Below are 20,856 nucleotides of genomic sequence, written 5' to 3' on the forward strand. Positions count from 1 at the left end.
ACATTTTTTGCAGACCGTTGGAGAGCCAGCGCCTGTGGGGAGTCTGCTCTGGGGGAGGGGCCACCCCGCGGGGAGCGTGGGATGTGCCCATCTCTGCTGGCTCTGGGGGATTAGTCAGACCTCAGCAGCTCACTGGTACTGCTCTTTGGGCATGTTTTCTCTTGGTGAACATGGAACATTCTAGGGTGTCTCTGAGCACAGTGCATTTAGCTTCCCTAGAAAATTATCAGTCTCCAGAGAGTTGCCAGGATGGGTGGTCAGAGAAACTAGACTAGATGTGGGGAGGGCTCCACGTCAGGCGGGAGCTCGGAACCTACTCCAGCGTCCATCTCCGTGCGCGGCAGAGGGCTCAGGGCTCTGGCCCACGTCCGTCCCGGGGCCGCAGAAAACACTGCTCAGTAATTCAAGGGAAGGCATATGACAAACAGAAAATGTTCTATAAACGTGAGTTGTGTGGATCATGGATCGTCCCACGGGCATCCCCATCACCAAGAGGCTCCAGCGGCGGGGAGAGGGGCCGCCCATGCCCACTTCAGCCGCCACCAGGGGCGTCCTGATGCGCTGTGTCCAGACACACAGGCAGAAAGTAGCCTTTCCTCTTCCTCTGAGACGTCAGCGCTGCCAACATGGAAGGACCACGTCCGCCCCCATCTTCCTGCCCGTTACGAGGCGTTCAGGCCGTTTCTGACTTAGCCACCCACTGCCCTTCAAGTCTCTTATCTAGAAACAGGCGTGACGCAGGGTCAGGACATTTGAGTCCAGGCCCCAGGTTCTGCCCATTCGCTGTGTGAGCTCATCGAGTTCCTGAGAGGTGGGGCTCAAGCCCACAGTGGGTGGGGGCTGCCCGCTTGCCAGGAATAGATGGGGGGGAGGGTACGCAGCGCCGGGTACGTGTCAGCTCCTCTGGTGCGTGTGCACCCCACTCGTACATGGAAAAGGGGCATTTTTGCTGGATGTGGGGAAAGAAGCTTGGGTTAAAATACTTTTTTCGTGCAGAGTATCTGCCAAACTATGAGCTAAGTGTTTCCCCTCTGAAAATACTTGTTTTGTCCTTGGACACCACTATGCCCCTCCCACCAGGCCCCGGGAGGAAGGGGCCCGTCTGAGCCCCGCGTGCAGGGGGAGAAGCCCTGGCTGACGGGGTTGATACGTATCTTCATGCATGTTTCTCTCTGTCCCCCCCCACCCCCCCGGCAGCTTGAGCTCTGCGGCCCAGCCCTTTCGTTAGCGCAAGGAAGAATGTTAGTGTTTCTGTCTCTGAGAATTAAAACCGTAAGACCAGTTACAGCTGGCATTTTTGTGTCACCCTCCTGGATCCCCTGCTGTAGTCGGGAGGCCATTTTCATGGACCGCCGAGAGAGCTCTCCTGAAAACATAACATCGTCATCCTACCCTAACCGTCGGTTTCAAGGCCCATCGAGCGGCGGTTTGTGAAGCAAACTCACTATGCATACATGTAGGTGGTGACTCACCACTCACTTTCAGCCAAATAATTTGTCCTTTTAAAAAGAACTAATTATGTAGAAAATATTTTAGTGAAACTAGCAACGAAGGAGGAAATGAGAAGCGTTCTGTGTGGATGAGCGTTAACGGGGCAACGCTGTCCGGAGATTCTTTCAGAGAATGAGAAGGAGCCACTTTCGCTAAAAATATGTTGCTTGTTGCCATGGAAACCATGGCTCACGAGTGTTTCACGAGCCCAGTCTAGCCAGGATTTGAGCGGGGTCTGATACTGATACCCTAATATTAATTTTCCTTTTCAGAAACAGCATCATTTTCACAATTGTTAAATACAAACATGAAAATAGGGACGCTTTGTTCCAGCACAGTCAGCCACTTAAAAGCCACCACTGGTTAGGGGCCCCTGGGTATCTCAGTCAGTTAAGCGTCAGACTTTGGCTCAGGTCATGGTCTCACGGTTCATGGGTTCAAACCCCGTGTTGTGCTCTGTGCTGACAGCTCAGAGCCTGGAACCTGCTTCAGATTCTGTGTCTCCTCCTCTGTCTGCCCCTCCCATGCTCATGCTCTGTCTCTCAATAATAAATAAACGTTAAAAAAATTTTTTTTAATCATCCCTGGTTCTATAGGAAGGGCCGGTTTAGGTGGAGACAGCAAGAGGGTTGAGTGGGTAATGGTTACCTGAGCCAGTCGGGAAACTTCACAACATCATCTCCGATAATTTAATGACATGTGGGCCAGGTTCAGGTACTAAAACAGTTTTTTACTTTTTTAATTTTCTTTGTTTTATTTTTATTATTTATTTTGAGAGAAAGAGAGAGACAGCATGAGCAGGGGAGAGGCAGAGAGAGAGAGAGAGAGAGAGAGAGAGAGAGAGAGAGAATCTGAAGGAGGCTCCTCGCTGTCAGTGCAGAGTCTGACTTGGCGCTCAAAGTCACGAACCATGTGATCGTGACCAGAGCTGAAACCGAGAGTTGGACGTGTAACAGAATGAGCCACCCAGGCGCCCCTCCTTGTGCCTGTTTCTAATGTTTATTTATTTTTGAGAGAGAGACAGAGACAGAGACAGAGCATGAGCAAGGGAGGAGCAGGGAGAGAGGGAGACACAGAATCCAGAGCAGGCTCCAGGCTCTGAGCCGTCAGCACAGAGCCCAACACAGGGCTCAAATCCACAAACTACGAGATCATGACCTGAGCCAAAGTCGGATGGTTAACCGACTGAGCCACCCAAGTGCCCCTGAAACAGTTTTTTAAAGAAAGCGTAAGCTGCACAGACTTCTTGTTTGGAACAGGTGGGGAAACTGAGGTTGGTCACGCGACTGTGAACGGAACACCTGGTCGGTGGGGCTGGGATGGAGGCCAGCACGTGGCTCAGAGCTGGTTCTCGACCGCTGAGCAAAGCTGCCTCTCCCATCATTGTTCTCGGAAGTGGCAAATTGGATTTTCCGTCTCTTCAAATGAAGAAGGAAAAGTCTGTTAGAGTAAGGGGGAAAAACCCTAGGACAACTACCGCCACCATATAGATTAAAAACAGCATCCCAAATTGTGGTATAAAGTGGGTTCCTATTTTGAGTTGAGTTTCCCTTTTAGCACACTTTTAAATTCTGTGCTTGAGGCCCATTTAATCTAACTTTAGATTGGGGGGCTTAACTGATTGAGGGTAAGGGGGGCTTACCCGACCAAATATACTCTCTCTATAAATATACTCTGCCCTGAATTTGCATTCAGCTTTTCCAAAGTATGCGTAGAAACCAGCTACATGGCGCACAGCCTTGCTTAACTGTGTGTGGGGCTGGCCTCCATGCAGAAAGTACTAGAAGCCCCTCAGCAGGAAGGAAAGGAGAACAGGGGGGAAGAAACTTGGTAGCTATACCAACGTGACACTGCGTGAATTTCCCACGAGAATAATGTAGGACCAAAGTGGGGGAAACAGCAGAAACGGAGAGGCTCATGAGCCATTCCTAATAAACAGGTGGCTGAACCCGTCGACATGGACTAGACCGGGGAGAGGGGCTGCTCCCTCTGTGGTCCTGGGGGGGCTGGACACTTCCCACGGTTGTGCGAGATCTCGTCTCGTTTGTACAACCGACAAACCCATTTCTGTAGATTTGGTTTTAGGCAGTCATCGATTTATAGTGATGGGTAGTTCTTTCAATATGCTTCTAACTGAAGAATTCATCGAAGTGCTTAGTACTCTTTTACAGCACAGATGTTGATAACCGTTCACATAACTAGACGTTTTAAATGGCTACAGGGACGCCTGGGTGGCTCAGTAGGTTAAGTGTTGACTTTGGCTCAAGTCATGATCTTGTGGTTTGTGAGTTTGAGACCTGTGTTGGGCTCTGTGCTGACAGCTCAGAGCCTGGAGCCTGCCTCAGATTCTGTGTCTTCCTCTCTCTCTGCCCTCCTCCACTCATGCTGTCTCTCTCTGTCTCTCTGTCTCTGTCTCTTTCTCTCTTTCTTTCTCTCTCAGACATAAGTAAACATTAAAAAATATTTTTAAATAAATAAATGAATGGCTATGGTTGTGCCGGGTTGGGGGAGTACCTTCTGAAATACTTCATATAAAAGAAACCGAATGTAAAAGCACTAAGTCTACACTACAAGCTTCCCAGCACTGTGATTTTGTAGCCAAATGGTTGGGGCTTATGCAGAAAAATGAAATATTCCATGGTTACAGTTTAAGCATGTGAAAAGAACAGAAAATTCTATATTAGAATGTAATCTGAGAATAAAAATCAAGCTCCAAAAAACAAAGTTTTGAGGAAGTAAAGCTTGGATGAAAAGATGCATTAATATAATTGATGTGTAGTATTTATTTAGTGCTAATCTCTTCATTAAAATGCATTCTGAATGTTCATAAGTTCTAGAGATTTAATTATGGATATGCTATTTACCATTGTATTATAAAATTGCATAGAATTACCACCTTTCTGAACATCTGCGCTGATTAAATAATATAAATGTCCTCGTGCCTCCGTTCCCATCACGTGTCTGCTCTTTCAGACCCTGATTTACTTAAGACCTCGTGCAAAGTGAAACTCCCATCCGCGGTCACTGTCGTAGCTGAAGTTTGCTTCCCGAGTTTATAACGTATGGCGAAAGCAGGCTTTCACTAACTGGCCGGTTTCTGTGGGGAGCTGTCCACACGTGGGAACTTTGTTACCGGGGCTGTGGATGGACATGCGGCTTTTTCTCAGCTTCCTCAAAGAGGTGATTTATCAATACATTGGTCTGTGTGCTATCGATTGGTTCAGTGATTGTTATGATACCACTAACCCAGACCATCCTGCATCTGGTTATTTTTATCAGACAGATATGCTTAAGGCTCTTTCCATTAAAATGAAGGCGGGGGGGCGGGTAGTGTTTGAAAAGCAACACTTGCATTGGTGGAAGTTACTCTTCTGTGATTTCAATTAACCTCTTGACCATTTGTTTAATACTTAGTGCATTTCTCTCTGCTAGACAACTGTGAATGATATTATCATCTTAATACCACAGATACACGGGTAGCTCTAAACTTTACAAAGTAACTTAGAGCTTTTCTCATGTCACAACAGCAGTTCACGGTCATTATAGGCAAGATACTAAAACATAATGCCGCCTCCGAGAGATGACCGTGGTGGACACTGGGTGTCCTTCTTCCCGCCCCCACTCCCTCCCACACACATACGTAAGCATCCAACATTCTTCTCTGCTCCTACTGTAACTGCTCACTGTGTTACGAGTTTCTTTTCATATCACTGCATCTCTTTCTGCAACACAGGGAGCCCGACTAAAGTGTTGAGGTCAGATCAGGGAGGAGTGGCACTAATTCAATGCAAAAGCCTATCTCGATCATGTTCAATCAAATGGAGGTGTGGGCCAGTTGCATGGCTGACCGACTTCTGACAGTCCTGTGACTTTCCCCGTGCCTGTGATGGTTGTGCCCACGCAGCGTGTGGGGGGCTGGGGAGGGCACGGCCCCTCGCACCCCCCCACCCCGTGTCATCTGTGGGATCCCCATCCTCTCCGGCAGTGGGGCCGGGACACAGCAGGCTCAGCCAGGCCCGTGTCAGTGGACGCTCAGGCCGTATTCAAGGGTTCAGCCGTGAGCCACAACACTATTAAATTCTTACGTTATTAAAAGGGAAATTGTGGGGTTTCCTATCTTCAGAGATGGGTGTCTCAACTGTTTCCCTATTTAATGCCTTCCCTCGTCGTGTTTTGCTTGACATCCTTCACCTGGCATCATTTCTATGTTGACACTGCGCCTTCCCTCTTGAGTTCAAAGAGCCCCGTCATCAGCGTGTTGAGAAGCCCTCCGTCCTGTGTCTGCCGTCACCCTTACGTGGGTGTTCCTTCTCACGTTTCAGGCCCATGACACCGTGATTTGAATGACAGTCTCCTTTCCTGTGTGTTTACCCCATGCCCTGTGGACTCCCCTCACGGTCACCCTCCAGACCGCTAATACTCACAAGCTCAAATAAACACTGTGGCTCAAAGGAAGTACATTTAAATAATAAACTTCTGAGCAACGGTCTTGAAAACCTGGACATTCCTTTGCTGTTCTTTTTAAATCTGTTTTTAGAGATGCAACTTTCTCCGTTACTGTTCCCAATCACTAGCTTTCAGGCTGAGTGCATTGCGTTGATGACCCTGAGATAGTAACGGAAAGATGGGGAGAGGGGCACAGGGCAAGCCGGGGTTCTGTGCACCTGACTTACAAGTGTGCTGCCTTGTGTAAACCGCTCAGATATCTTTGGAGTGTCCACTAACCTCAAACATCGTGGTAGGTGCTGGGCATCAAAGGTGGGAACAGAACAGGGTGTGTGTCCTCAGAGAGCGCCCACTCCTGTTCACAAGCTGATATGTGGACTGAAAATGGAGCAGAGATCTTGTGGGTCTCAGCACAGACAGGGCCCCCACTCCCGGGGTGGTCTGGCTCTGCCTTTGTCCTGGGGTGGTAATCATCCCTGCCCCTCCCCTCTCCCGACTACCCTACAGGGAAAGTAAATGAGTCATCCCAGCCCTGAAGTGGAGCGGGATGCTCAGAGCCCAGGCTGAGCCTGAGAAGCACCGGGAGGTTTTCACACGGATGGGTGTCTGCCCTCAGCCCAGATTCCAGCAGATAGGTCTGAGATGGGGTCAGGCCCAGACGGTGTTCGAAGCTCCCAGATGGTTCTCAGGTGCAGCCAGGGCTGCGAGCCAGTATAATGAGCAGTGTGAGGAGCGGTGCCATGTGCGAGGTGCGTCAGGGCGCTGAGGTGGGTCGGATGGCTCAGCCTGAACGATCAAAGAGGGTTTCACAGAACAGACGCAGGCCAGGCTTCCAGGGTGACTGAAACCGACAAAGCCCGTGTGGAGTTCAGCATTTCAGGAAGACTGACCAGGAAAGGCGGCAAAGGAAAAGCACGGCCCGTGCACGGATCTGGGGCGGGCCCCACGCTTGTAGCAGCGCTCCTTGTGTTTCGCTCTTGTCGAGGCAGAGTCTGGGCCCTGAGCCCTTGGGGCTGAGTCACACTCTGCATTTGTAACAAGCCCCCAGGCAGTGCTTGTGAGGTCCTGGAACAACACTTTGAAAGGGAAAGGTTTTCAGCCTATGGTGGAAACGGGAACACTCGCACGGATACGGATACGCACTCAGCAACCCTGCTCGGGCCTCACTGTGAAAGCTCCTACTGTGAGAAGCCCCGAGCCCAGCCAGCTCTCATGTGAAAGCTGCTCAGACATAACACCTCATCTACAAAGTCGTCATGAAGATCTAATGGCACGATGCAGGCATGCTGGGCTGGAAAGACCCACCAAAGTAGGGGTGGTTGAGGCTGTTGTACTCGCCCTTTGGGTTAACAGAGGCTATCTGGGAGCAATTCCTCATGCCCACCCTCATAGGGTCATTAGGGAGCACCTCCTCATGTCCATCCTCATAGGGTCATTAGGGAGCGCCTCCTCATGTCCATCCTCATCAGGGCCATCAGGGAGCACTTCCTCATGCCCATCTTCATAGGGTCATTCGGGAGCATCTCCTCATGTCCATCTTCCTCAGAGTCATTAGGGAGCATTTCCTCATGCCCATCTTCATAGGGTCATTCAGGAGCACTTCCTCATGCCCATCCTCATAGAGTCATTAGGGAGCACTTCCTCATGCCCCTCCTCATCAGGGCCATTCGGGAGCATCTCCTCATGTCCATCCTCACGGGGACTTCCAGGACCTCTTCATCATGTCCATCCTCATAGGGTCATCTAGGAGCACTTCCTCATCTCCACCTCCATCGGGGCCACAGGGAGCACTTCCTCATGCCCATCCTCATAGGGTCATTCGGGAGCACTTCCTCATTCCCGTCCTCATCAGGGCCATTCGGGAGCACCTCCTCATGTCCATCTTCCTCAGAGTCATTAGGGAGCACTTCCTCATGTCCATCCATATCTTGGTGCCTGTTTTCCCTTCCACACTTTGTCCTTCCTACTGATGGTTCTCCCTTGCTAAAATTATCTGACAGTGCAGTTCTAAATAATGGATGTACCAAGTTTCTGGGATGAGGAAAATGCTACAAAATGAAGCTGTATGAGGATGCCAGCTGTCACTGCAGCTGAACAGCAAAGAAAAATTTTCCCTCCTCTGATGTTTGTGTCTTTATGCTCACATGTTCAAAAGCTTGAGAGACAGAAAAAAAATGCTATTTAAGAAAATAGAAGAAAGAGTGTTGGAACTAGTAAAGTAAAAAAATAATTTTTATTTTAAAAGAAACACTGTAATAACCAGTCCTTTAAAAATTGCTTAGTAAAACATGTTCTCATGATTTTTAAGCTAAAGTGCTGATTTATGTTTGTGTAATTTCCTTCTCTATTTGAAAGCTCATCATACCTTCACGTTGGGAACTTGATGTGAAAGATCCAGTGTCTGTGAATTACAGACTACTTCCCATTGTCTCTGTGGATTTTTTTTTAATTTGAAAAAAAAAAAAAGCAAAAAGTTTGCTCAAATTCCCACATCCCAGAGAAAACCACTGTTAATATTTTGCTAAATCTTTATCTTAGCCTTTGTATATTCATATATATAAAAGCTTTGCACTGGTTGTCATTTATGCCAGGAAGTGGACATTGGTTATAAAAGATAACCTTTCTGGGGCTCCTGGGTGGCTCAGTCGGTTGAGCGTCTGACTTCGGCTCCGGTCATGATCTCACGGTCTGTGAGTTCGAGCCCCGCGTCAGGCTCTGTGCCGACAGCTCGGAGCCTGGAGCCTGCTTCGGATTCTGTGTCTCCCTCTCTCTCTCTGACCCTCCCCCATTCATGCTCTGTCTCTCTCTGTCTCAAAGAAATAAATAAAGGTTAAAAATTTTTTTTAAAAGATAACCTTTCTAAATCACTGATGATCTTAATACCCAACACTCATTTAACATACATAGTACTTTATGTGCATTATTTCTTTTAATTTTTTTGATCACCCATCAAAGTAAGTTTAGTGATGGTCAATATCCTACATCCAGCGAAGGTAGAGCTCAGAGACAGAGCTGCAAGTTTAGGTGGCTGATGAACGGAGGAGCTATCCTTTCAAGTCACATCTGACTCAAAGCCCTTAATCACTGCGCTTTCCGGGCTGTCTCTACTCCACCCACTGTTTGGTCCTCGGACGCTGCCCTCAGTTGTGTGTGCTGGGAATTGTCTGACAGAAAGACTGAGCAGGCCTGGTTGTTGAGATGTCTGAGGAGCTGTTGTTTCTGAGTTCATAGGCCATTCTTCCTGTGGAGCGCCTGCGGAGCTGACCTCACATCACTTCTTTCCTCCTCGCACTTGTAAGGTCATCCAGGTGAGACCGGCCCACAGACACTGGTTCCCCTTCTGTCGTACATTTTTCCCGTGGCTGGTGGGCTTTATGGCAAGGGGCACGCTGCCCGCTGGCAGGCTCTTCTGTCCCACGCAGCCGAGGGGCAGTCACGGTACGAGGAAGGTACGGACCAGTGTCTCCAGGTTGCCGTCAACCTCACCACCCCAGCCTCACGGCACCCCACACATCACGTAGAGCGAAAGAGAGGCCCTGGGGCTTTTTCTCGTGAGATTTGCTGAATCCCCGTGGAGGTTAGAGAACATGCGCTGACCCAGAGGAAGGGAAGCTTGTCACTCCGAGAGCGTTGTTTACTCGGGTTTAGATAAACACAGCCGGTAGATGTGCCTGTTCTCCTTAGACTGTGTTGTTCAACTCCTTTTGAATCCTTCCCGTAAGTAAGAAGGACTTAACCTCAGAATCGAAATTATTCATCTGAAGGGCGCAAGAACAAGCAGATCACCGTTTGCCTTTTCTTCACCTGACCTCAGGCGTAACTGAGCAAGGTTGGTCCTGCCTGGACTCAGCATGGGGGCGCTGACCGCCTGCGTGCCCCCCCCACCCCGAGCCACACCCGGGAGGGCTGGCTCCGAACACATGCTGCTCCCCGCCCCCCTGCGTGTCACAGTGCATCCGGGAGGGCCTCAGGGTGTCCCCCTCCGTCACTTTCCACCTGGGGGAAGGGACCGATATTTCATAATCTTTTTAGTCCTAAATTCAACAAAACCAGAACAAGAACAGAAGCGCACTCATGGTCGCCTTGAGGATCAAGTGGGATAAACAGTATGTGCTTAGCGCAGTGTCTGCGAAGTAATCCGTTTGTTGTTTTGAGTCCTGGATCCTTATCATCTGAGGTGAAGTTATTGAAACATGATTTTATATACAAGTTGGAGCCCTTTCGAGATTAGATTTTCTGCGTCAATAATACTGATGCTTCCTTAATCCCCGTCGTGGAGAACATCCAGAGTCTGACATCAGCTCCAGAACTGCCCCTCCCCCCTGCCAAGTCCATGACTGACCTCCAGGGACACCTGACCACGGGGACCCGTCACCTACCTCCGGGCCACTCTGTGACAGCAGCCCAGGCCTCCCTGAATTTATCATCCCCACTACCCTGGCCTGAGAGCCCTGGTTTGGGGACGCGGAGGGGCTCCAGCCCACACCGTCTGCCGTCCAGGATTATGTATTTCTTGGCGGTGTAAACAAGCATGACAGACCGCCGAAACCCACTCGCTGCAGGCTGACCCTAGTGGTGACGAAACACCCGAGAACGCGCTCACCGTGTCCTGTTTTCTGCAAAGGCTCCGGCCTCCTGACAGAAGGAGCCACAGGCGCGCTCGCGCACCCCTGTCGGCGGGGAGCCCCTCGGGTCTGAAAGTCTTACCACGTAGGCTCCCCCGGACCAAACCCGAGGCAGCCTCCACCAGGGCCAGGGAGTACGGGAGTTCAATCCCGCACCTGCACCTCCGTGTCCACATCTGTCCCCCAGGACCCCCACAATGGCTGAGCTGGAGGAGGGAGGCCGGTTCCGCACGGCATGCGGGTCGGACAAGCCCTCTGTACAGGGAGTCACATGAGGCCTCTGTAGGGGGAGCTGGGTTTATACCATCCCATTATGACTCACCCAGCAGCATGCAGAATCTGGAACTAGTTTTGCCCCAGTGGCCCCTGCATCTGGCGTGTTGAGACAAACCAGAAGGCAGGAGACAAGGGACAGTCCCAGCAAAGGCACTGCTGATTCTAAGCTGCTGATCCTGAGCTGGAGGCCGAGCTGTGGTCACGGCAGCAGGTCTGAGCCCTGGTTTAGAGTCAGTGGTTCTCAAGGTGTTGCCCTTAGACCATTAGACCAGCAACTGTAGTATCACCTGTGAGCGTCTTGGAAATACAGGTTCACAGGCCATCTCCCAACCCTCTGAGTCAGACTCCCTGATGAGGGGACCCATTCAGGTTTGAGAACCAGTTTTGGTACAAGGAGGGGGTGGCTGGATGTATTTTCAGTGGGTGCCCATGTCTCTGTGTGCCACAGATTGTAGAGATTCCAAACCTGCCAGGCAGCGTGCTTGGGCACGGCTTTCGAAGGTGAGGGAGGCATGGGCGTCCGCCGTTCGGAGAAAAGACACAGTCGCACGTCGTACAGTGTTGGAAGCCGCCAGACGGAGGCAGGCCAGCCACAAGTCGGAGGTCCTGTCTGGGATGAGCCTGGGGCTGAGCCGCTGAGGACGGACCGATGTGTGCAGGCGTCTGCAGCGAGGCCATTCCAGGGCATGGATGGGCAGCGCCCCGCTAACTCGGGGAACTGAGGGCAGTCGTGAGTCGTCTGTGGCTGAGCTTAGACGTGGGACCGCGCGGGGCGGCTCCAGGTCCGCGAGACCGGACACCCGGAGACAAACACATGCAGGCGTTGTGTGAGTACCGTCCGTGTGTGACAGAGACTGTGGTACCTTCCACCGTGAAGACGGCCCTCCCTGCGTGCCCCCCCCCACTCAGCCCCGAGAGAGCACGGGCCCTAATGAAACCCACTCTCCTAACTGGGTTCTCATCAGGTCAGTCTAATTGCCTGTAACATGAGTGACAAAATTGAATATACACCAGCCTGCGTGCGTGATTGCTTTGAAAATGGCTATGTATTCTGAATGAAAGACCCAGAAATTAGGTGGATTATTCCAGAGGGCCACCATTTGCAGCCTGAACTTAGTGACACTTCATAGAACCTCTCTTGGGTCCCCCTGGGAAGGAGCAAGCGTAATCTCATCTGTGTCTGTGGCCCCCACCTGACCTACCTTAGCATCATGTCCAGGCCTGAGAAGGAACGAAACTTTCTCAGAGCGCACAGGTTTGAAACCACCACCTGACTATGTAATCAGAGCATTTGGGAGGGTCAGTGAGGGCACAGCAATGGCGATTAGCTGTCAGCAGCCACTCTCATTACCATATGCGATTCCATATTAGCAGTACGTGTTCATAACCATAAGCGGCTTGCAGACATTTCAGCCCGCTCCAAAACTGTAAAGCACCAGGCTCAAATTATTAAAAAAAAACAAAAACAAACCAAAAAAACCCTCTCATTAGACAGCTCACTTTGATTCCAGTCTCCATAGAGACGGGATATTCAGATGCGTTAAGATATTTTTGTCTTTGGGAGTGTTTATATGTCTTGGAATTTGGGCATGTGTGGAAACAAAAAGCCAGATGCCTCATCCAGTGTCTGAGACATGGTCTGGAGACGTGTCACGCTGGGCAGTGAGACGCGTGTGAGAAACAGAAGCAGAAGTTGCCACTGTTGAGTGGCAGATTCAGAGTTGAACCTGCAGAGTGACAAAAGCGTGGAAACTTCCTGAAAACGGGCGGGTCTGACATTCCCGGCTGGGGAGAGGATTGGAGTCTTCTTTATAAACCAAGTGTTGACACGTGTGTGTGTGTGTGTGTGTGTGTGCATATGTGCGTGCGCACGTGCATGTGTGTGCATGCGTGTGCGCACATTGCGAACGTGTGTGTGTGTGTGAAAAACACATCGCCAAAGAGGCGCGAGCAGGACACCTTGTTCAGGGTCGTCAGCAGCATCTCCACCACGAGGACCTGGGGCCCGTGTCCTGAGCCGCGTAATGGAAGACAGGGTGGTCTTCAGAGGGGATTTGCTGCCTGCGTTTCTTTTTAGACTAGAACAAAACCTCCTTTTCCTAAGTGCGCTGGAGGCAAAGATTTTCTTTGCCTTCAAAACATCACTTCCTTCGTCTCAGGAGGACGGAGGCTGGCTGTTCGCACCCGGGGACGGTCCTGCTGGCTTTCGGTACCAGTCGTGAAGTGAACCCAAACCAGCACCAGGAGCGTCAGACGCAGTGGCAGAGCATTGCTGGCTTTGCGCCGGGGGCGTGGGGATGTGCCCGGGGGAGCATCCACTTCACGGACACCGGATCTTTCTCAGATGAAGCGCCTACACGTGTCTGGGCTCCAGCAGGTGAATCCTGTCCAAACGCGGGCGGGCGGGCGGCTTTCACCGCACCTTGCCTCCACGGTGTTTGCCATGGGTTTGGCAGGCTGGCCCCGTTCTGGGACGCGCAGCAAGGAGCAGGCCCGCGGTCACGGGAACACAGTGAGAAGAGTGAGCGGAGCACGGTCAGAAGCCAGCAGTCCACTGCGGACCCGTCCTGGCCCTGGTCCCCCAGTCCCGGGGACACTGGGTGTTCCTGGTCACAGAAGCTGCACCAGGACCTCCGGGGGCTGCCCCTCTCTGGAGCCGCTAGGTGTTCAGAAAGCACAGCCATTGCAGGGTGCATGGGGGGCTCAGTCGGGTGAGCCTCCGACTCTTGATCTCAGCTCAGATCACGATCTCACAGTTCCTGGGATTGAGCCCCTTGTTGGGTTCTGTGCTGACAGTGCGGAGCCTGCTGGGGATATTCTCTCTCTCTCTCTCTCTCTCTCTCTCTCTCTCTCTCTCTCTCTCTCTCTCTCAAAATAAGCAAACAAACTTAAAGGAAAAAGCAAGCACAGTCCTCGGTGACTACTCTCGCATAGTCCGAGTCTGGGGAAGGAGGGTTCTGAACTGGACACAGAGACGTGTCTCCAGGTGCAGCCTGAAGGTGTGTATGTGCAGAAGCTCGGGTCCTCGGATGCAGGAGGGACACTGCCGCAGGGTGAGCCCTCAGGCACTGTGCCGTGCTCAGCTCCTGGCTGCCAGCCTGGTCAGGACAGTGGGCAGCGGTGAGAGGCGGAGGGCACAGGGGTGAGGACACTGGCAGGGGCAGGGCTGCCTGTGGAGGCTCGGCGTGCAGAGAGCCGGTTTCCACAGCCTGTGCGCGTCCAACCCCACAAGTGACAGGGGAGGGTGGCGGGCAAAGAGCCAAGGTAACCCCACACCCAGACCCCTCTTTGCCTGCTGTGATCCCAGATTTGGGGAAAAGAGCTAAAAACAAGATGTGAGTCTATGGACAGTCATACTGAGGCCTGATTACAGGTGCACAGAGGAGTTAGATGCTAGAATATGACCACTCACGTCTTCCTCCCAAGAGAGACCCCTCCCTGCAACCTGTCTCCCTTCTCACCGGCAGTCTTGGGATGCATTGAGTCCTTGTGTCCCACTCCCCCTGACCTGTGTGCTCCCTGGGCCATCCCTCCCCCCACAGGTACAGAACCCATTTCTTGTCTCATTAAATGTCACTTCCCCAAGGAAGCATTTCTGCACCCCTAGCCTAAGCAGACTCACCTGGAGAGTTGCTGAGTGAGTGTGCAAAATATCCTCCTAGTAAAACCCACCTTAGTATCTTTTATTTGAAATAGGCTCCACGCCCAGTGGGCAGGTCTTGAACTCAGGACCCTGACACCAAGAGTTGAGTGTTCTACGGACTGAGCCCGCCGGGCGCCCCCTCACTACTTCCTGTTGGGTCTGAGTGTCCCAGGTGAACAGTCAGTGCCAGGAAGGCAGGTGGCAGGTCTGTCTGGTTCACGGCGCCCCCTGGGTGCCAGCTCGAAGGCTCCCTTAGAGACCAGAGGCCTTCAGATCTGTTACTGGTCCCCGACTGTAAAACAGGAACAATGCTCTGTATTGACTGGAACTCTTCGGCTTTATTGTGAGGAGGCTGCTGTTGACCGAAGCAGTTTTTCCTAGCAGTTTTCCAGGGATGAAGCTTGCATTTCATTTGGAAACAACCTGATGGCTTTTGGAACAGGCCCTTCCCAAGAAAGCTGTAGACTCCGCAGTGTTTTGCAAATAGGAAGCTTTCTCATCTCGTAGAAACACCACGTGCCAGCAGCCACTCCGCTACCCTGAAGGGTGTGTCTTTTTATCGGAGACAGTGTTGCAGGTTAGAGAGAAACATTTCCACACGCAGGCTTCCTCCCAGCTGCCAAGCAGCTGATGCTCATTTTGCCCTTTTCTACGTGACTGAAGTTCTGTCAGTCTTTCTAAAGGAAAAGCGTCTGGCCGGTGGTACAGCAAAGTGTCTTCCGGGGTCATGTAACTGTTCGGGCTGACTTCAGTGTCTACTTTGTTGCTTGTAAATAAGGGTCTCTTGATTGGGATTGTTACAATATAATCTTGGAAATGGCCGATTTAATGGTCAAATCTACTTTCAAAATTATTGCCAGAAGCATCACTGTTTTGCAGCAAAGTATGCTTTTTAATTAAAAAAAAAATAGTGCCATTAAAGAAACATAAATCACATTGTTTCAAAATAAAAATGAGACAGATCATGCGATGATCCAGAGTGCGTATGGGCCTAAAAGTTGCCCAATACGGGTGTGTCTGAACGTGAACGTCAGGAATTTGTGGGTTAGGCTGGAGGAGTCCGGATGCCGGGCAGGGTATGTTGACAGGTGTCTACGCTCAGCCCCCACTTCCTTCTGCTCAGAGGCCTTGGATCCCCAGCTCTATGTAAACTGTGGTCTTTGTTTCTTGAGCCCCGGGAACATGTAGAAATTCTCGTGTCGGGGGAGTTGCAAGATTCTTAGGGGTGTCCTGTGTACAAGCAGGTTAAATATGTTCCATCAGGCACTTTCCTGCGTTCTTTTATGCCCGTTTTATTCGTTTTGCTTATTTACTTTTTTTTTTTTTTTATCTAAATCCAAAAGCTTGCCCTCAAGTTATAGTTCCAGCCCATAAAAACGGTCACGGGCCGGGAGCCCCGAGAATAGTTTCAGCGAGAAAACCAGAGCTTCGAGCTCCCGGTTCTGGTTCTGGAGTGGTACTCTGCGTCTCGTGCGGGCTGCCTCTGCCACGAAGAGAGAAAACGGAACGAGAGATGTGGTCCCGCCCGTGATTCCGTGTGCCCTGTCTCCTAGAAACATAGGTTTGGATCCTTAATTAGTAGCTCCGAGAACCATTCTGAATACTAATAGGCAAAGCCAATGGCAGCAACTCAAAGCCTCCGTTCTGACAGGACAGATGGTCCCCTGCAAACAGAGCTTCGAGCAGCCTCGCTTTGCAGTAAACTGATATCTGATATTTACTAAAAATGGCATCTTCCGTACAGGTGCTCCACTCCGAGCTTACTTGCCCGTTTTGCCTTCGCTGCTAACGCGAAGTTTAGCTGCCTTCGCGAGCAGCCGACTTCGCAGTCCCTCAGCACCCCATGTCTCCGTCTCACTCTTCCTCCGTCTGTCCCGGTGGCGGCGATACACGGCCGACCCCTGCAGCCTGGCCGGCCTCCCCGTCTGTCACTGCTTCCTGAGTCCCGTTCTCGAGCGCACGCGCGATTCTCTCGCTCAGGCAATGGCTCTAAACTCAGTGGCACAGCTGGGCAGTCCTGGACACTTGCTCTGTTCTCCGGTCTTAATAAGTCCTGGGCTCTCTTCCTAGAATGGCTTTGAAAGGTAGAGAATTTTTGAGTTTTTAGTAACCTTGTCATTCAGGTTAGCTTACTGTCCTAAGTGACAGAGTGCCTTCCCAGAGTTTGGAAAATCTTTTCTGTGGCTTTAGGGGAGAGTCACTCCCATGTGTATTATACTTTATTTTCATTGTGTTGAGCCGGATGAGGTAGCCGATATCCCGCTGTTTCTAACCTTCTGCAGCAGCCGCGTCCCGTGGCTCAACCCAGAACGTTCCGACGAGGTCTGTCAGGTGGCAATGCAGACAGCGGTTGAGCATCTGGGCACCGATGGAGCCCTTTCTGCAAAGTGGTGTGCCAGCCTGTGACTCCCCGTCAGTCTCTAAGCAAGCTCAGACTCTCCCGCACAACATACCCGGATGGGCCCGGACGCCGCGTGTCAGGGCTCAAGGTCACGGGTGTGTTTCATGGGAAGGCAGGGTTTTCACTCAGCCCCACAGACATGATGCTGGTGTGCAGGCTAGCACGGGCACCTGGCTGGCTTCTTGAGCCCCAGGCACGAAGAGGGAGGGGAGAGGGGCGCTTGGAAGGGACTCCCAGGCAGAGGGGAGGGAGAGAGCCGTCTTCAGGTCTGCAGTGCACCCGGGCCCTGTGACACGGGCCGGCCCCCTCCCAGCAGACCGTGCACCAGAGAGACCCCACTGCCTCAGGCACACGTGGGCCAGGTCACCGTGCTCTTACAACAACTCCATGTTGTAAGTGTTGAGAGACTCGCTTGTCACCAGATCTCGTTCCTCTTTTGAAGGCATGATCTTCGTTATCCGTAGTTAATATTGCAACCCAGGTATCCCTGAAAGATGTTCTGTTCCGAGAACACTTGTTTGTCATTGTCAGGAGAGCCTCATTGGACTTGGGCTCATTTCTGCCTCCCATTAGCAATTAGCTGTTAATACCAAGCGTGTATTATTTGTAAAGTTGATTAATCGCATCTAGACAAGCCTATCGCCCTGACAGAATCTGCCTGCTTCAGTTAGTGCCTCTCTGTTGACATTTTAAATTCTTTTGTTTCCTTAATGGGGGGGGGGGGGCAGAAAGTGCCGAGAGAGGTTCAGTATCTCAACACTTGCTTGCGTTCGTGGCCTGAAGTCAGTAAGCACTGTCACCCCCTGGTTCTTCGCGGGCGCGGGGGGGGGGGGGGGGGGTCTGATAGGGAACCAGACGGTGGGGGAGTGGTGCGGGTCCCAGGCGACCAGGGGGTGGCAGGAGTGGTGCAGACCCTCCAGAACCTTCTAACCCCAACCTGAGGCGGTTCCCACGGTCTGGGCGTCTTTCCCTGTCGTTGCTCCCTGGAAACCCGGTGCCATGCGTGAAAGAACAGAGTCCATCCATTTACAGTTACTCTCTATTTGAGGATGCTTACCCAAACACACCACACCTATCTCCCAGTAGCCAGGTGGCTTCTAACTGAATTCGTGTCTCATAACCGATTGTTTGCATTAGCTGCGAAGAAACCACACTTCTAGTTCTGATTTTTTAAACAGATATGAATGGGCTTTTTAATTTTTCAATTGAAAAAAAGGATTGAGGGCGCCTGGGTGGCTCAGTCGGTTGAGCGTCCGACTTCAGCTCAGGTCACGATCTCGCGGTCCGTGAGTTCGAGCCCCGCGTCGGGCTCTGGGCTGACAGCTCAGAGCCTGGAGCCTGCTTCCGATTCTGTGTCTCCCTCTCTCTCTGCCCCTCCCCCTTTCATGCTCTGTCTCTCTCTGTCTCAAAAATCAATAAACGTTAAAAAAATTTAAAAAAAAAAAAAAAGAAAAAAAGGATTGAAACAAATATTGACCTGCACCCTTGTGAGGGCTCGGTCTTGTTTTCCATTCTCCTCACAGCAGCCCCTAAGGATTGAGATGATAGAGTTTCGCCGACAAGGCGAGCAGCGTCCCGAAGTTTGGAGCACCCCTCCCCCCCGCCCCGCCCCGGCCCTGCACTGTACAAGAGGGGACTCAGTGTTGGGTTCTTAACGCAGGGGAATGACCAGGCTTACTCCTTTCTCTAGAGTCTGTAGATAGTTCCTCTCCCTCCTTTAACACGTTGGGTTAGGGCGGCCTTTTCCCAACTGTAAAGTGATGAAACCCTTGTGTGGTAGCGTCTCCTGGCGAATGTGAGGTGCAGTGAGGAGTAAAGCATCAGTTCTTTAAACCGGAGAATCCGCTTTCTGGCGGGGGCTGCAGCGAGCCCCCCTCCCCGGGAACTGGACAGCCAGTGTGTTTTCTCATTCACTAGACTTTCCACACGAGTCTTCGAGCTCGCAGGGACACAGAAAACACGCTCTGTAGCACATAAAAGGCAAGGTAATACTTGGGAAAGAATCGAAATTGGAAACCCGCTCTTGCTTTCTGTCTCCATGAACTAGAATAGTGACCCGCTGGGTGAACTTGGTGAAGGCGGAGGGAGCCGGCCGAGTCCATGTTGGAAAGAAAACAGTCTTCACCTGCTGCTGTTGTATCAGGCAGATATAAATTAACTTAATTCCTCCTCTGCCGTGGTCCAGCCCCTAGGACTGGCTCCAGCAGGATGGGTTGCTTGGCAACAGGTGCCCAGGGAGCTGGAGGCAGCAGGACTGAGCGATGGCCGGCGGGCGAGAGGCTGGGCCACTTTCCGGAGAAACCTTATCTCCGTGACACACGCCAGGCCCCCTGCCCCACGGGCCCAGCGGCATAGGATTTATAAGATCCATTTTATTCTCAAAGGACTGATCCAGGAAGAAAATGGTACTTCCCGGCCAATGACTCAAACCAGTGTTGCGCCTCATCCCGTCACACGAGAAATTCTAAGTGACAGTAACAGTCCAGAGGACCACAGACTCAATGTGAGGCCCCACTTGGTTTTATTCGTTAACGGCGACACGCAGTAGCAACTGCTATGTTGTGTGCTCTGTAAAAGCCACGCGTGAAGACAAGTGCCAGCGTCATTCTTTCACATCCAAAAGATGGCTGTGGTCCCCGGGACCCTCTGGGAGCCCACCATGCTGCTCCTCCGTCCCGTGCCGGGTCACACAGGTCCCGGCCAGCCCTGCTGATGCTCCTGCCCCCAGTGACCATCTGGGGGGGGGGCGGTCTGGGCATCACCTGGGTGGGTGCAGGAGTCTTAGCCCCAGTCCAGGACCTGGACCCGCGAGGCGTCACGTCACATCGGATGCCCAAGTCTGCTTGTGTTTCCCAGCAAGTGTTGCTGGCATTCCAGTGAGTGTGGCAGCAGCCAGCCTGGTGTGAGCACCTACCCCGCTGAGACAGCCCCTCACGGGGACGTCTGGAACACCCAGGACCAGGAGGGGAAAGCAGGCGGAAGCAAGAGACACGTCCTCAGTGATGGGTCTGATGCCACGATTGGAGCTGTTTCACCAAGTTCTTGCGATTTTTTTCTTTCCATTTTGTGACCTCGGAATTCCAGAGGGGCTGTTAGCATCCCAGGGACACAGGGGTACTTCTGGTGGCTGTTGTGAGGAAATAGTAAAAAATCTTTCAGGCTGTGTGATAATTAGAGACACCCCAGCGTCATACAGGAAAACCTTGAGTCAGTATAGAGGCCGCTGAGTGTCAGTGAGAGCCACCTTCTCAGAACAGTAATTGAGCAGTTATTTAACAATTGAATAATTCTGTGGTGTCCCTGTCCCCAGAGACTGAGGAAGGGGCTGGGGCTGGGGCCGGTGGGGGAGGGGGTTCCAGGAAGGGGCTAGTGGGCTTCCTGGAACATTCCCAGCACCCCTGTTTTCTTCACTCCAAACACGTGCACACCACGACTCAAGCTTTGGAACCTGCAAACAGCATGCTACCAGAGCTCGTACTTTCTAGGCCTTTAAGGGAGACATCCAAGCCTAGTGGCAGAAATAGCAGAGAGATGACAATTATAGTATAAAATAATTGATGGCTTTTAAGCAAGAATTTCAGGGGAAGATGTTAGAGGATGCTTTACAAGAAAGAAAGAAAGAGAGAGAGAGAGAAAGAAAGAAAGAAAGAGAGAGAGAGAGAGAGAGAAAGAAAGAAAAGGGAAGGGAAGAGAAAAAAGAAAAGAGAAAAAAAAAGAAAAGAAAAGAAAAGAAGAAAAGAAAAGAAAAGGTAGAGTTTCCTTACACCATCTGGCTTAAGTTGCTTTTCTGGTAATCAGCCACCCGTGTTTTATCACGTTTCGATTTAAGCTGGAGCACACTTTTTGAGTTCTATGGAAAACCAGTCAGAAACATACGTGTGTGTGTGTATCTTGAGTCGATGAACTGTGAGATCATGACCGGAGCCGAAATCAAGAGTCAGATACTTAACTGACTGGGCCCCCAGGCGCCCTGA

At 51.4% G+C, this 20,856-nt stretch overlaps 1 protein-coding gene across 4 annotated transcripts in view; it reads left to right on the plus strand.

Moving 5' to 3' along the window:
- Positions 1 to 20,856, plus strand: part of DLGAP2 (DLG associated protein 2) — a 791,263-nt gene that overhangs the window by 567,611 nt on the left and 202,796 nt on the right. The gene's annotated exons all lie outside the window — the stretch shown is intronic.

This window comes from Prionailurus bengalensis, chromosome B1, assembly GCF_016509475.1.
Source record: "Prionailurus bengalensis isolate Pbe53 chromosome B1, Fcat_Pben_1.1_paternal_pri, whole genome shotgun sequence".
Classification (NCBI taxonomy): Eukaryota; Metazoa; Chordata; class Mammalia; order Carnivora; family Felidae; genus Prionailurus; species Prionailurus bengalensis.